Source organism: Canis aureus, chromosome 21, assembly GCF_053574225.1.
Source record: "Canis aureus isolate CA01 chromosome 21, VMU_Caureus_v.1.0, whole genome shotgun sequence".
Classification (NCBI taxonomy): domain Eukaryota; kingdom Metazoa; phylum Chordata; class Mammalia; order Carnivora; family Canidae; genus Canis; species Canis aureus.
Genome location: NC_135631.1, coordinates 26,511,495 through 26,525,594, shown reverse-complemented (window position 1 = coordinate 26,525,594; position 14,100 = coordinate 26,511,495). Strand labels below are relative to the sequence as shown.

At 37.8% G+C, this 14,100-nt stretch overlaps 1 long non-coding RNA gene and 1 pseudogene across 1 annotated transcript in view; one reads left to right on the top strand and one right to left on the bottom strand.

Annotated features, from left to right (window-relative positions):
* Positions 1-5,456: 5,456 nt before the first annotated feature.
* LOC144292061 (profilin-1 pseudogene) lies at positions 5,457-10,123 on the bottom strand (annotated as a pseudogene).
* A 642-nt stretch (positions 10,124-10,765) lies between these two features.
* LOC144293447 (uncharacterized) overlaps positions 10,766-14,100 on the top strand; it is a 31,562-nt gene continuing 28,227 nt past the window's right edge. The window contains exon 1 of the long non-coding RNA XR_013360679.1: positions 10,766-10,976. This is a non-coding gene — a long non-coding RNA (uncharacterized LOC144293447). The remainder of the gene's footprint in view (positions 10,977-14,100) is intronic.

Below are 14,100 nucleotides of genomic sequence, written 5' to 3'. Positions count from 1 at the left end.
TCTCATAATCCAAAAACCCATGACAATAAAACAATGTCGGAAACTGCCATGAACACGCAAGACAAGTGAATAACACGTCTTTTCTAAGAGACACAGGGCTATACATTCAGGAAGTACACAAAAAAAGTAAAAATGAAGCAAGCAAACACACTAAATGATATACACTAAAGGTACAGCAGTTTGTAGGTCAATCATATTTAAGTCAAGTGGTTTTAAAAAAAGAATCATGCCAAAAGAAAGTCATGATATTTGGCTTAATCCTGAGTTAAGAATATTAACAATAATAATTAACAGACTGCAATGACTGTTATATACAAAGAATGATTTTCTGTACGGGTTTAAACGCTAGTACATTTTGTATTTATGATTTAGGAGCAGCCTTCAACATTTTTAAGTAGAAGAAACATACATAACAGCTATAAGTGGAAAGAATCCTGGCCAAGTATCCTGTGTTTTTATTGCAGAGACACACAATAGCAGTCTCGGGTTATTAAGAAAACATCACAAAGTGTTGTTTTGTATATTAACAGTATGTTTTGGGGAGTGGGGGAAAGAATAAGAGCTTTCTGTTTGGTTTAAAATACTCAACACTGTCATAGTTGAAAAGTAACCCAGACTGCAAACCTTTTTTTTTTTTTTTTTTAAGCTTAAATCATAAATCTAAATCATATACCAAGTTGTTGGTCCAAATTGTGTAGGATAACTTAAACTTAAATTGCATTCTACTAACCAAAATGAGTGTATTTCTGTAAGCATAGTTATGTTGAAATAAAGTTATATAAAGCAAAAAATAAGTAAATAAATAAATAAATAATAAAATATTCAACATTTAAAATAAAATAAATAAAATAAAATAAAATATAAAATAGGGTAGCCCTGGTGGCTCAGTGGTTTAGCGCCGACTTCAGCCCAGGGCATGATCCTGGAGACCTGGGATCGAGTCCCATGTCGGGCTCCCTGCATGGAGCCTGCTCCTCCCTCTGCCTCTCTCTCTCTCTCTCTGTGTTTCTCATGAATAAATAAATAAATAAAATATTAAAAAATATATATATAAAATAATAACATAAAAAATAAAATAAAATAAAAAATAATAAATAAAAATAATAAAATAACAAAATAAAATAATAACATAAAAATAAAATAAAAATAATAAAATAATAAAATAATAAAATATAAATAAAATAACAAAATAAAATAACAAAATAAAATAAAAATAAAATGAAATAAAAAATAAAATAATAAAATTAATAAAATAATAAAATAAAAATAAAATAATAAAATATAATAACAAAAAAATAAAAATAAAATAAAAATAAAATAATAAAATTAATAAAATAATAAAATACAATAAAAAATAAAATAATAAAATTAATAAATAATACAAAAATAAATAAAATAATAAATAAAATAATAAAATAAAAATAAAATAATAAAATATAATAACAAAATAAAATAAAAATAAAATAAAAATAAAATAATAAAATTAATAAAATAATAAAATAAAAATAAAAAATAAAATATTATAAAATAATAAAATAATAAATAAAAAATAAAATAAAAATAAAATAATAAAGTATTATGAAATATTATAAAATAATAAAATAATAAATAAAAAATAAAATAAAAATAAAATAATAAAGTATTATGAAATATTATAAAATAATAAAATAATAAAATAAAATATCAAAATAAAAATAAAATAAAATAAAAATAATAAAATAAAATTAATAAAATAAAATAAAATAAAATAATAAAATAAAATACTCAACATGTCCAAATGCTGACAGCGGAAGGGGAGCGCCTGGAAGAGTCCTGCCGGGAAGGGATCCGCATGCAATCACACCTGTTTTCTACGCCCCCTCTGGGATGCTCGGCCCAGGCTCCCACTTGAGAGGAACCGCTGAGGTCACCTTCGGAAAGGTGACATGGGTCGTAGGAAGCGGCGTGCACGACGGCTTGCCCTTCACAGCCGAGCACCCCGCGCCCCAGCCTCCCCGCAGCCGCACCTGCCCGGGCCGTGCCCTGCGGGGTCGCGGTGCAGCCACCTGCCGGCTCAGGGGCTCCCTGCACGGCCCCTGGCAGCACTGCAGCCTTGTGCTCAGTATTACAGCCTCACTGGGGGCTTCCCCTTGCCACCTGACTCCTGCGAACCCATCTGAGGCCCAGCATGTTGGGGGGACGGGGGTGCAGGCAGGTAGCGAGAGGAGCAGACGCTTTCTCCTCCGTGTCTCAGGTGCCCAGGCTTGTCCTGCACGGAATTGCAGGCGGACTTCTCCCCGGGACCCCCGAACCCCTGACGCCCCGACTCCCTGACAACATAGGCCTCCTGTGGCGAGTCCCCCACCTGCATCCTCCCAGTCTGGCTGCAAATCTGGACCAGGAGGCAAACGCAGCATCTGGAGCTGAAGTGGTCAATAACAATAACAATAACAATAACAATAAAACAGTATCAACTCCCCAGGAGAGCCTTAGACCCAACAGGGGCAGGTACCTCCACCCTCAGGTAGAGCAGCCACATCAGGAAGATAGCTTGTTTGTTTCCAGAACTTTCTGGGGACATATTCCCCTTGTCCATCTTTCTTTTTTGTGACTGTGTGAGAATCTTGGCCTCCTCTGCGGTGACAGGAACGGTCGCCTTTGGATCGGGGTCAGCATATTTGCAGAGTCTGCTAAATTACATCCAATTTTCCTGGCCTTTGGTGCTCAGCATCAGCTGCTGGCACCAGGCCCACAGGATGTCTCCGTGAAGCAGATGTGCTGGTGGCAGTTCAGAAGGGACTCGAGGAATCCTGTATCTTCTTCCCAAGTCTTACTCTTCCATTGCCTTGCACTGAGTCTTTTCCACCTTCGGCTTGGCACAGTTCTTTTTGACTTTTGCTTTCTCCATCTCCATAGAGAAATCAAGGTTGACAAAAAGAAAATATTGACTGCTGAAATGTGGGCAGGACGTTTCTTATCTCTGTCCCACTGAGTGATGACTAGAAGAGAATGTGAAGCTCTCTCCATCACTACGTAGAGTTGAGTAAAAAACTCGTCTCTACTCTGTGCTCTAAGGAATAGGTGCAGAAGAGGGTCATCAAATGAAGGACCCCCACTGGCCAGAAAGAAAAATACAATGAAATGAGTATACGTCTCTGGGTAGTACTGCTCAGAGACTATGTATGTCCCATTCTAATGCATTCAAACTAAAAAAAAAAAAAAAAAAAAATTGTATTCCCATAGTTCAGAAGTGGGACATGAACATGAATCAAAACAAAGAGCCAGAAAGGACAGTTGTCAGTTCGTTCTCACATGAATCTTACAGAACCAGGTAAAGAGGAAGAGACACAGGAAAGGTGTCGTAATGCAGGTAGGACTTTGTTCAACTTTGACAGATCAGTACACAGAAGGTCATAGAGAAGCAGGGGATGTTTTATTTTTTTAATTTTTTTTAAAGATGTTATTTATTTATTCATGAGAGACACAGAGAGGGAAAGAGGCAGAGACACAGGCAGGGGGAGAAGCAGGCTCCATGTGGGAGCCCGACGTGGGACTCGATCCTGGGTCTCCAGGATCACACCCTGGGCTGAAGGCGGCGCTAAACCACTGAGCCCCCCGGGATGCCCCAGGGGATGTTTTAATGTGAAAGCCATTACTGATAATGTGCACGGATGCAGACACCAGAAGATTCAGGGATTCCCCCTCCCCCAGAGGAGTTTAAGTCTCCTGGACAACAAGGCCCACATAAAATAGCTTTAAAATGAGTTAAAAATAAAGATCAGGTGGAGATTTTATTGAAACTATCAATACAAACTTTCAATTATTAGGAAATATTGAGGATGTGGGAGATGGATGCAACATAGCTTTTATAAAAGTGATAGCTCGGATATCAAAATGTATGATTTGTCCAGACATTCTCCTTATATTAAATTAAATATTGAATTAAATTGTTTTTCAAAAAAAATCAAAACCAGTTAAAGAGATTTAGTATTCTATTAGTCTGTACATGGCTGTTGTTGCAGGCATGAGAGGGCTTGAGCTGCAGTAGGAAACTATTTAGGATGGCTTGAAGAAAGTTCTGCCTCAAAGAAAGGAGCTGGAGCAGAAGCACTTGAAGCTGATTTTAGATCTCCAAATGCATGGCTTTTGCTCTTTTGCATGAAAATATATATTATATTATATATGCATAGGCCGTATTTCTTCCATATATAACGGGGATTTCCGGCATCTAAAATTAAAAGTTAGAAATGGGCTATTGATGTCCACTAAAATAAGGTAGAATTATGTACAATAATACTGACATATAAAATTTGTTCCAACTGAAATGATCTCCTGTTTAAGGTTTCACGATAGAGATTTTAAAGATGAATTTGGAAACCTTTGTTAGAGGAAAAATTAAAAATTCACAAATACCTCTCTTGGTCATATTTCCAATTTCAGTCCATTTATCAAAAGAACTTATTCAGCAAGTTGGCCTCCACCATTGGAAGAGCTGCCAAGCTCACCATATTTAATTTATACAGAAGAAAATTATATTTTTAAATATCACAGTCCTCTTTTTCTGTTGCCACGCTTGGAAGTTACAGTATAAATAGTCTCAGATTTACGGATTTTTTATGATCCAGATGTGGTTTTCTTTCCAACCTGGTCAGAGCTGTCGGTGATTAGATGAAAAACAAATAAATTATATTCATTAGGAATCAAAACTAATTGAAGGGATACACTAGGATCTAAATGGGTAATACCAAGAGCAAATACTTGCAGAGGTTCAATTTAATTAAAGACTTAAAAGTCAAGAAATGAATCTACTCTGAATGTTGATCATGCTACTCCGTCCCTACTACTACCACTTGGCCCAGGCCATCCGTGTTACCATCCTCACCTGGATTACGCAGACAGCTCCCTAAGTGTCCTGATGGCCACTGCCTTAGTTTCCTCTACCATACATTTCCTGTGCAGCTGTGCTTCAGCCACAGGACTCCCTTTCCATTACTGTAACACGCAGATCTGTGGGTGCTCTGTGGGCCGTTTCTGTGCTGGGGGGGGGGGTGGCTGCTTTCTGCTCCCCTAGCCCTGGTTGCTTCTTGTCATCTGCTCTCTGCTCATAGGTTACCACCTCTGCAAGGTGGTACTTGACCATTCTTTTTAAATTGCTCCTCACCCACTTCACACTCTCACATTGTTCATGATCTTCAAAAGATGTATTAGTAGAATCATTTTTTATGCAGAAAAAAAAAAACACAAAATGCAAAATACATTTTCCAACCACACAAAGGAGGGGTATGAGTAGAGAGAGGTGTCTGTTCATCCAGCCCCAGCCCCCAGGCCATGTGGTTTTGGCAGCAATAGGGGTGTGGAGTAATGGCCGCACAAGTAAAAAGTGTGTATGTGTGTGTGTGTGTGTGTGTTTGTGTGTATGGGAAGGAGAGGGGTGCAAAAGCAGTGGGTAATGGTGTGGGGGAAAGGGACAGATGAGGTCAGCACTGGGAATGCTGTAGGTGGGAGGTCACTTCATAAGATTTCTTGTTGATCATACCACTGTGGACATCTCTGCCCCTCAGCAGGACTAGCGTCTTGGCAGTCATGGTGACAGCAACACTGGAAGTGAGAACACCCCCAGTGCTCTTGGTAGGAAGCTCCATGGTGAAGTCCCCAACCGGCAGCAATGAATCCTGGATAATAGAGCCTTTCTGGCCCCCAAAGGTCAGCCCATTCACACACATACAAAAACTAGACTGGTCTTTGCCTACCTGGACACCGACCTCAGCTGGAGTGATGCTGACGAAGGCTTTCCCTGGGACGGTGGTTCAGAGGGTGAGGCCTTATGGCCCCCGATGGCCTGACCTGACAGGTGACCTCTGCCCTGAGGTTGTGGATATAGATATTCTGTGTGGGGGGGTGTTGGTGCTGCTGGGGCTGCTGACTAGGCTGGGGACCACGGGCTGCCCTGGGGAGGAGGCGGAGAGCTCACAGCACCCACTGCTCCAGGAACTGCACCTCTGCTAGCTGTGCAGCTGCCCTCACCACCACCACCACCACCACCACCACCACCACCACCACCACCACCAGACTCCACTTTTCAGGTGTGTTTTCCTGCTCCATGACAGCAGGGTTTTCCCTGGATTATTCACTATTATGGTTCCAGGGTCTCAAAAGTTACTGGCATATAGTAGACTCCCAAAAACATTTTCTAAATGAAGGAACAAGCTTTTGGAGGAAAATCTTAGAAAAGTGAGTATTTTTGTGAGATTTAAATAGTTTACTGATTCTGAGTATTATTAACCAAAAGTTTGAATTTAGAAGATACAAAACACAACTGAAGCTGTCTTTTATCACTTCTTTTGACCTTAGGATTTGCAGAAGCTTAAAAAGTATTAATAATAAAAAAGTATTAATAATGGTTATTATCATTAACACATTAAATGACTTAAAATATAGTTGGAATGTTATGGATAGGCTTAAAAAACAATTAAATCATTTTTCATGTTTTAAATATCTATGTATATCTAAAATCCTGATAACTATGAAAAGTAAAATGTTGTCTTTCATTTGTTTTTCTAATTCCCATTTGTATAATTAAATGTTACTTTCCTATTTGCACGCTTAGTTTTATTTAGGTTTATAATATAGTGACCTTTATTCATTTGATTTCATGTTTCCTATTTAAACTGTTTTAGAAAGTATATTTTAAATGACTTAAGAATCTCTAATGCAATGAATATAATTAATATTTATTTGTTAAGTCAAAGAGATCTTTCTCAGGCACTTTTCTAAGAACATTTCTACTCTTTTTTTTTAATGTTCTGTATTGGACAATTTGTTAAAAACCTGAAAGTGAACAGATACTTTAGGAAGGTTAACAAGATACGTATTGAGGCTGCAAGTGATATAAAATATATTTCTTTGATGAGACCTGGCAATTTTAAACCTCTATATTCCCCACCCCAAATGTTTATAGTCAAATAGATTATCTATGTGATGCTTGTAGCTCTCTCCATTTTTCAATTAGCTCACAATTTTAAACACTGTGATGAAGTATTTCAAATACTAGCATTTTTATAGCATAAAATGTAGAAATGCAAATTGTTTTGTCACTGACTTTTTAACTTTCAAAAACTGTAAATTGTTTCAAAGTTGGGGATGCTAGGAACCTCAAAGATACTGTCACTACTCAATATCAGCATACTTTCTATGTGTGTTCCATAGAACTCTCTCTACTTGTTTTTAATAAAATCTGTAGAAAATCTCTCAAATGTCTATTTTGCATTTGATATGCTTTCTCAACATTAGCTCATTAATCTATCCTTTCTGACAAGTTATAGAAAAGTGAGTCTATTCCAAGGACAAAAATCCACAGTAAAAATTTAACATTTCATTGTTTGTCATTGAAAATTGTAAAAATTATGATGATGTTAAATAATATTATGGATGATAAAGTTAGGAATCTAGATTAGGTGCCATTTTTCCCTTCTCCATCCTACACTAATATGGTCAAAATGATCAAGATTTTACTTTGGTCATTTTGACTACTAACACAGAGACAAATAAATGGAAAACTTTGAAAAGATAACTGACAAAGTAGTTAATACAGGCATCCCTTCCCTCCTCTCTTACGTTCTTTCTCTCCAAACCTTCTTGTTTGCTTTCTTTTCATCAGCTTATTAACACTTACCTTTCTGAGAATTAGTATAGTAAGAATAAGCTGATTAAGAGTTAATATTGGGGCACCCAGGTGTCTCAGTTGGTTAAGTGTATGACTCTTGATTTTGTCTGAGGTCATGATCTCGGGGTCCTGAGATGGAGTCCCATAGGGCTCCATGCTGGGTGTGGAATCTGCCTAAGATTCTCTCTCTCTGTCTCTCTGCCCCTCCCCCCCCCATCCTCAGGCACATGTTGTCTCTAAAAAATAAAAAATAGTTGATATTGACTATTCACTAATTATGTGATCCCAAGCAGCTTACTTAATCTTTTGATTATTATTATTAATTATTATTATTATTAACCAGTCTCTATACTCAACATGGGGCTTGAAACTATAACCCTAAGATCAAAAGCAACATGCTCTATTCACTGAACCTGCTGGGCATCCTTTACTTAGTCTTTTGTGCTCCAGTTTCTCATCTATAAAATGGGGACAGTATTTATTTTATTTTAATAAAATTCTAGTATAAATCAAATGGATTAGTACATAAAAGTTTGTTTAGTCATGCTCAGCACATAGTGAGTGTTCAGTAATTGTTAGCTGGTATTTTTTTAAGGTAGAAATAATAGTAGTGGTAGTAATAGTAGCAACAGTAAGGAGTAGTAATAAGTACTAGTAGTGGAGGTAGTAGTATGCCTACCATGTCTGAGAACCACTCTAGTTCTCTGTTTAGTGGCAAATCAAACAAACCAGACAATTCTTGTTTCACTCTGGATCTTTTCTGGTAACCCATGTTCCATGCCATTAATTCTCTCTTCAGCTGTACCCTTCTGCCATCATATCCATTTAATATGTTCATAGCTTTAGATGTTGGCCTTTCCAGTTACATGTTTTTAACCTTTTCGTCATAGATTCTCATTCTCTGCTGAAATTCTCCATCTCACTGTCTGTTTTGTTGAACCTTTTAGTCACAATTATTTTAATGTTTCCATTTAATAACTCCAAGCAGCCAGGATAATTTTTATTAAGTACTGGAAAATTTTAATTAAATGTTAGAGAGATTATTAGAAGCTCTAGATCTTCCTCTGAAAGGGATGTTGTTGTCTTCCTCTGAAAGGGATAAACTTCCAGCTCTTCAAGTCAAGGCCTGAGTTATTTTATGCGTCTTTCCTACCTTAGCAGCTGTGATGCCCAATTTCTAGGTCTGCAGTTTAGTGGAACCACTAGAAATGACTCATCTTTTCAACCTCCCCTCCCCATTTTGAATAAACAAATGCATCTAGAGGGAAAGAGGATTTAAGTGGCATGTTCCTCCCTCTGTGTTTCCCTCCTACCTACTCCCTCAGGTCTTGGTTGTTTGGAGAGCCCCAGAATCCTTCAAGTAGTTGTTTATTTTACCAGCATTGGTCTGATACAATCTCACTCTACACATCCAGAAACAGAAGTGATTTCTAAAATTTCATATTTCTAAGGATTAAAAAGTTAAAATAGTAAGCTTATTTCCACTAAAAATGTCTGAGAATTCCTTATGTAAGAGTGAAACTGTTACAACATCTATACAAACACTGTCTTCTTTATATTCTAAGGGTAGGTATTCAAATGAGTAAAATATTTAGGACAGCTTATGACCAAGCCTGTAATTTTAGTTGGGTTAATTAACTTCTCCCCATTATCTTCTTGGGGAAAATAAACTTTTTCAGACCTCTTCCCTCTATGAACTAAGATTATTTGATAAATGAGAAAACCCAATGAGCTCCCCAGAAGGAGGGTGCAATATAAGCACAAAGCAACTATCTAAGGATTGCTTTATTGGGCAATATGAAAACTTATTGTGATACTAATCTTAAATGGTTCTGTATTATATTAGTCTTTGCCACCTATTATGATATGTAAAATCTCTGTACTCTCAGGATTCAATCGCAGTTTTCAGATCTAATGATGACGTGGAATTTTAATTATTAAGGAGCCCTAATTAACTTAGTTATCACTCCATTTTGCATCTATTCTAATTAAATTTCTTTCCTTCTTTCATGGTTTGGGAAGATAGTAATCTTATTCACTCCTTTTATCCACTTCTGGTTCTAAGGTTCTCAGACACTGGGCCATAGGGAAGGATTTTTGGCAAAGAATCCCTGTCAATATCCTTTATGTCGTAGACACTCAAAAGTTAGTTCTCTCAGTGGGTACGTGCACTGCTAAAGAAAAATAAAAAGACAAAAACCACTGCATGATTCTCTGACTAGAGAGATCTAGCTCAATAAGAACCTCTTCACCAGACTCCTATTCTGACTCTCATCATTAGATGAATGTACCACAGCCTCTTTTTCTGGGAAATCACACCAATTATGTCAACTGGGTTGAAGCAACAGCAAGACTTATCAACTGTGGCTATGTTCAGCAGTTTCACTTGACACACACAAACCTTCATGCTTGTCACCTCCTGTTGGGAGAGGAGTATGTGTACAGGCTGTTCACTGCCATCCCTTCTTCACATCTGGCCATCTCTGTCTAAATCTGTTCTCCGCTACATAACCATAGAAAACAGATGAGCAAGTCTTCTGCATTAGTGGATGTCCAAATTAAAGAAAAGATACCAGTTTCTCATTTTTGTAAATATTCCCGATTTCTATAATTGATTCTTTGAAGTCTCCTCACTTGGCTTTAGGATGTGGCATCTTACATGGTGATAGGGAAGGAACACACACAGCACTCCATTTTGCACTTGACTTATATACGAATCCCGCAATTGTCCCTTCTCTCCTACTCCTCTGTCTTCTGCTTGTTTGGGTGGCCAACAAGGGTGTGGAAGAAACTAGGCTGATGTCTAAGTATGTCAAAGCCTGCTCAATCATTTTTAATAAGTCTTAAAAACGTTATGATCTCAAATCTTTGAAGCCTTCTTTAAAATACAGGTTGTATTTCACTTCTCACTTACGTGTCTCATAGCTAGTGGGCTACCATCTTAGGTGTGGCATCAGCAAGAATGAGGGTGTGTAGATTATAAAGAAATTTATAGGCTACTCTATGTACTTTGATTGCCATTTAGAGTGAGATAGGAAGCTAAGTGAGGGTTGTGAGTAGAGATGTGTCATGATTTAACTTCCTTTTAAAGGGCTTCCTTTTTTAAATCGCTGCCATGTTATTAATAGACTGCAGAGAAGCGAGAACAGAGCCAGAAGGGGCGGTAAGAGCTGATACAATAATCTTTATTCATCACTCTCATTTTATCATGGTGAAAATGTTTGTGAGAAGCTCTGTAATAGGTCATATCTCAAGTTCAGTTGGCCAAGATTGAGTTATTTGCTGACTCTCATGCTGCAAGCACACCTAGGCAAGGACTTATCTGGCATTCTCGGTGAGTATTGTAGGAGATAGGTTTTGCTGGCCAGAAAAATGGGAGAGACGGCTGTTGGTTAGATAATCAATAATGTTTTTCCTGGTGGACTAAGAGCATTAAAGCATTAAATGTCTTGAAGCTTTTAACTAGAATATTAAATTGATAAAGTTTTATGTTAGAATAGCCTTTCTAAGTACCGAGAAAAATGGACCAAAGGGAAGGAAGACCAGAAGCAGAGAATCCAATTAGATGTTGTTTCCATAGCCCAGGTGAGACATGATAGTATATGATAGTGACCTGGGATTGATTGATGGTGGGAAGTGAGGGCAATGGAGAGGAGACATCAATAGTGGTGCTCAGACTAGATTTTGGAAATGGGTCAATGGGTAGATCATGTTGGCATTCTTTGAAATTTATATTTTTTTTATAAAAGAAGAGCATGTTTAGGAAGAAAATTAGTTTGTCTCCAGATAAGCTGAGTTTAAGATATGTTTAGAAAAATCTAAATAATGATGTACAATAGGCAGATTCTGAAGGGCAGGAGATATATCAAAGCTCAAAATATAGATGTAAGGGTTATCTATGCACATATGATTATGTTCAAGTACAAACAAAAAATGAATCCAGAAAAAATGGGACTGGAGCAAGATGATGTTCTGAACATATGTTTTTATTTTCTCTGGCTCCGCATATAATGAGGGGAGAGAGGAGAGATTCAGAGAGAGGTAAATAGCAGATAAATAGAGGTTTAAAAAACATTTGAATGGAAGATATTAGCAATGAGTTAGAAATGTTTAGTATAAGAATAGAAAGAATATATACAATATAATCTTTAGAAATAAAGTGAGAAGAAATCACAATGTCAAAACACATGTGAGAAAATATCCCTGCAGAATTAGAAGTAATTCCAAGAGTCAATCTGAGAATTTCTCCTTGAGAGGAGAAAATGTAGAATTATTCTAATACTAGAAAAGTGAATTACCAGTGAAAACAAGTGTTATTGACAGGCTCCTGTGATCATGCATTCCAAATTTGTAGTTATACATTTAAAAGAAGGCAAATCAGTTTCAGCGCTTGTTTCTGCAAATTAGGTGAAGTTTTGCATGTAATCACAGTTGGGGTTTTGCCAAGTGAGAAAGCCAGAGGGATAGTGGGTTCTGTGTTTTGATTGTATTGAGCAAGAAATTATGGTGATGGACGAAGGAATACAAGTTGTGTACAGGATACACTGCAGACAGCAAGTTGGGGATGGTGGTAGATATTTTTTTTAAAGTGATAAATTTAATGAATTGCATGATTCAGGGAAGTCAAGGAATTGTTTAGATGTGTGCAAAGTCAGTGAGTTGAAATGTTAGAACTTTGTAAGAGAGGATTCTTTAAATCAAGATTTGAGATGTAAGAGGCACCTGGGTGGTGTCTGCCTTCAACGGGGTTGTAATCCCAGGGTCCCGGGATCGAGTCCCGCATCAAGCTCCACGCAGGGAGCCTGCTTCTCCCTCTGCCTGTATCTCTGCCTCTCTGTGTGTGTCCCTCATAAATAAATACATAAAATCTTTTTTTAAAAAAGATTTGAGATGTCATATATTTATTGGAAGTAAAAAAAAAGTCTAGAAATGACTATGAGACTAGTTGAATAAAGAGGCAGGAGGAAAAATTTCTTTCAGATAAATTTTTTATAAGGATGGCCAGATGAGAAGTTTCCCGTGGCACGACCCTTGAACCTACCTGAGGCTGAAGACCATATAATAAGCAACAATTATAGGCAGTAAAGAGGAGAACGACTCAGGTGGTAATACTTCAGTGAATGTTTTAGATTGAGCACAATATTTTGAAATGTCATGTAGTATCGTCAGATAACATGGGTTTCAAAAGCACTGGGCTTTAAGGGAGAGTTATGAATTACATGTTTGTGTCCACCTTTCAATTCTTCTGTTGAAACCCTAACTCTCAGTGTGATGGGATTTGGAGCTGGGGCCTTAGAAGGTTAGGTGAAGTCATGAGCACGGTGTCCTTATGATGAGTTGAGTGCCTTATAAGAAGAGACATGAGAGCTCTCTCTCTTTGGGTGCACAAGAAAGAGGTCACATGAGTACACAATGAAATGGCAGCTGCGTGAAAGCAAAGGAGAGAGGCTTCACCAAGAACTGGCACCTTGATCTTTGTCTTCTCAGCCTTGAGACCTGTGAGAAATACGTGTTGGTTGTTTAAGTCACTACTCTGTGATGTTATGTCATAGCAGCCTGAGCTTATTAAGGCAAGGAGTGATAAGAAGTCATCTGGGGCTGGGAATGAGAAGCAAGTAGGAGCAATGCTCCTCCACCTCCAGCCCCAACCCCACTTTCCCAACGTGGAAAGTATGTGGTGTGAGAGAAATAAGTAGTCATCCTTCAGAGAGCCCTGGGGCCATGTCACTCAGATTCACACAGAAGTGTTACAGCAATGAGGGTTTGGAAAGGAGGTTTAAAGGATAAAAGATCTGGCTGGTCACAGGCCGTAAGTATATTCGAGGGCATGGTGGAAGGACTCTAGGGGTTGGGGAAGATCTGAGATTAGGAGATGGACAGGGGACAGAACCCCAGCTGGTGGCTTAGGGAGTTGGGTTAGAACTGAGGTAAGTGAGTATGTAAGACAAGAATGTATTCATTGTCTTTCCATTACACATGGATAATTGATTCTAATTATGGCCATCTGCATTCAGTGGAGGTTTCTGGTGTGGAGGTGCCTCAAGCACTGGTCCTCCTGTGGAAGACATGGAGCTCTGTTGGCAGCCTTTACATGACAGAGTTGGGAAATGGGTGGTTGTACCACCGCACCCAGAGCTCAGTGGTGTCACTTCACTTCCAGAACATCTGGAACCTTGTAGGCTTCCTTTAAATTTTTGTATGGGCTGATACTTTCACACTAGCATTCTGGGCATTTAGTCCTAATGATGGTCTTACATATGTGTGCGTTTGGGTGTTCTTTTCTCACATGCCTATTAGTGAAGTGATATTTGCTTTTGATAAAATTTTGTATCAACTTAATTTTTTTTTCACAGTAATTGTTTGAAACTCCTTATAGATGTAAAACTATATTTTGGGGAAGGGAGCGCTATGCGTAAATACCTTATGAGGGCATTTGTATGAACAGTTTGCAACTATAT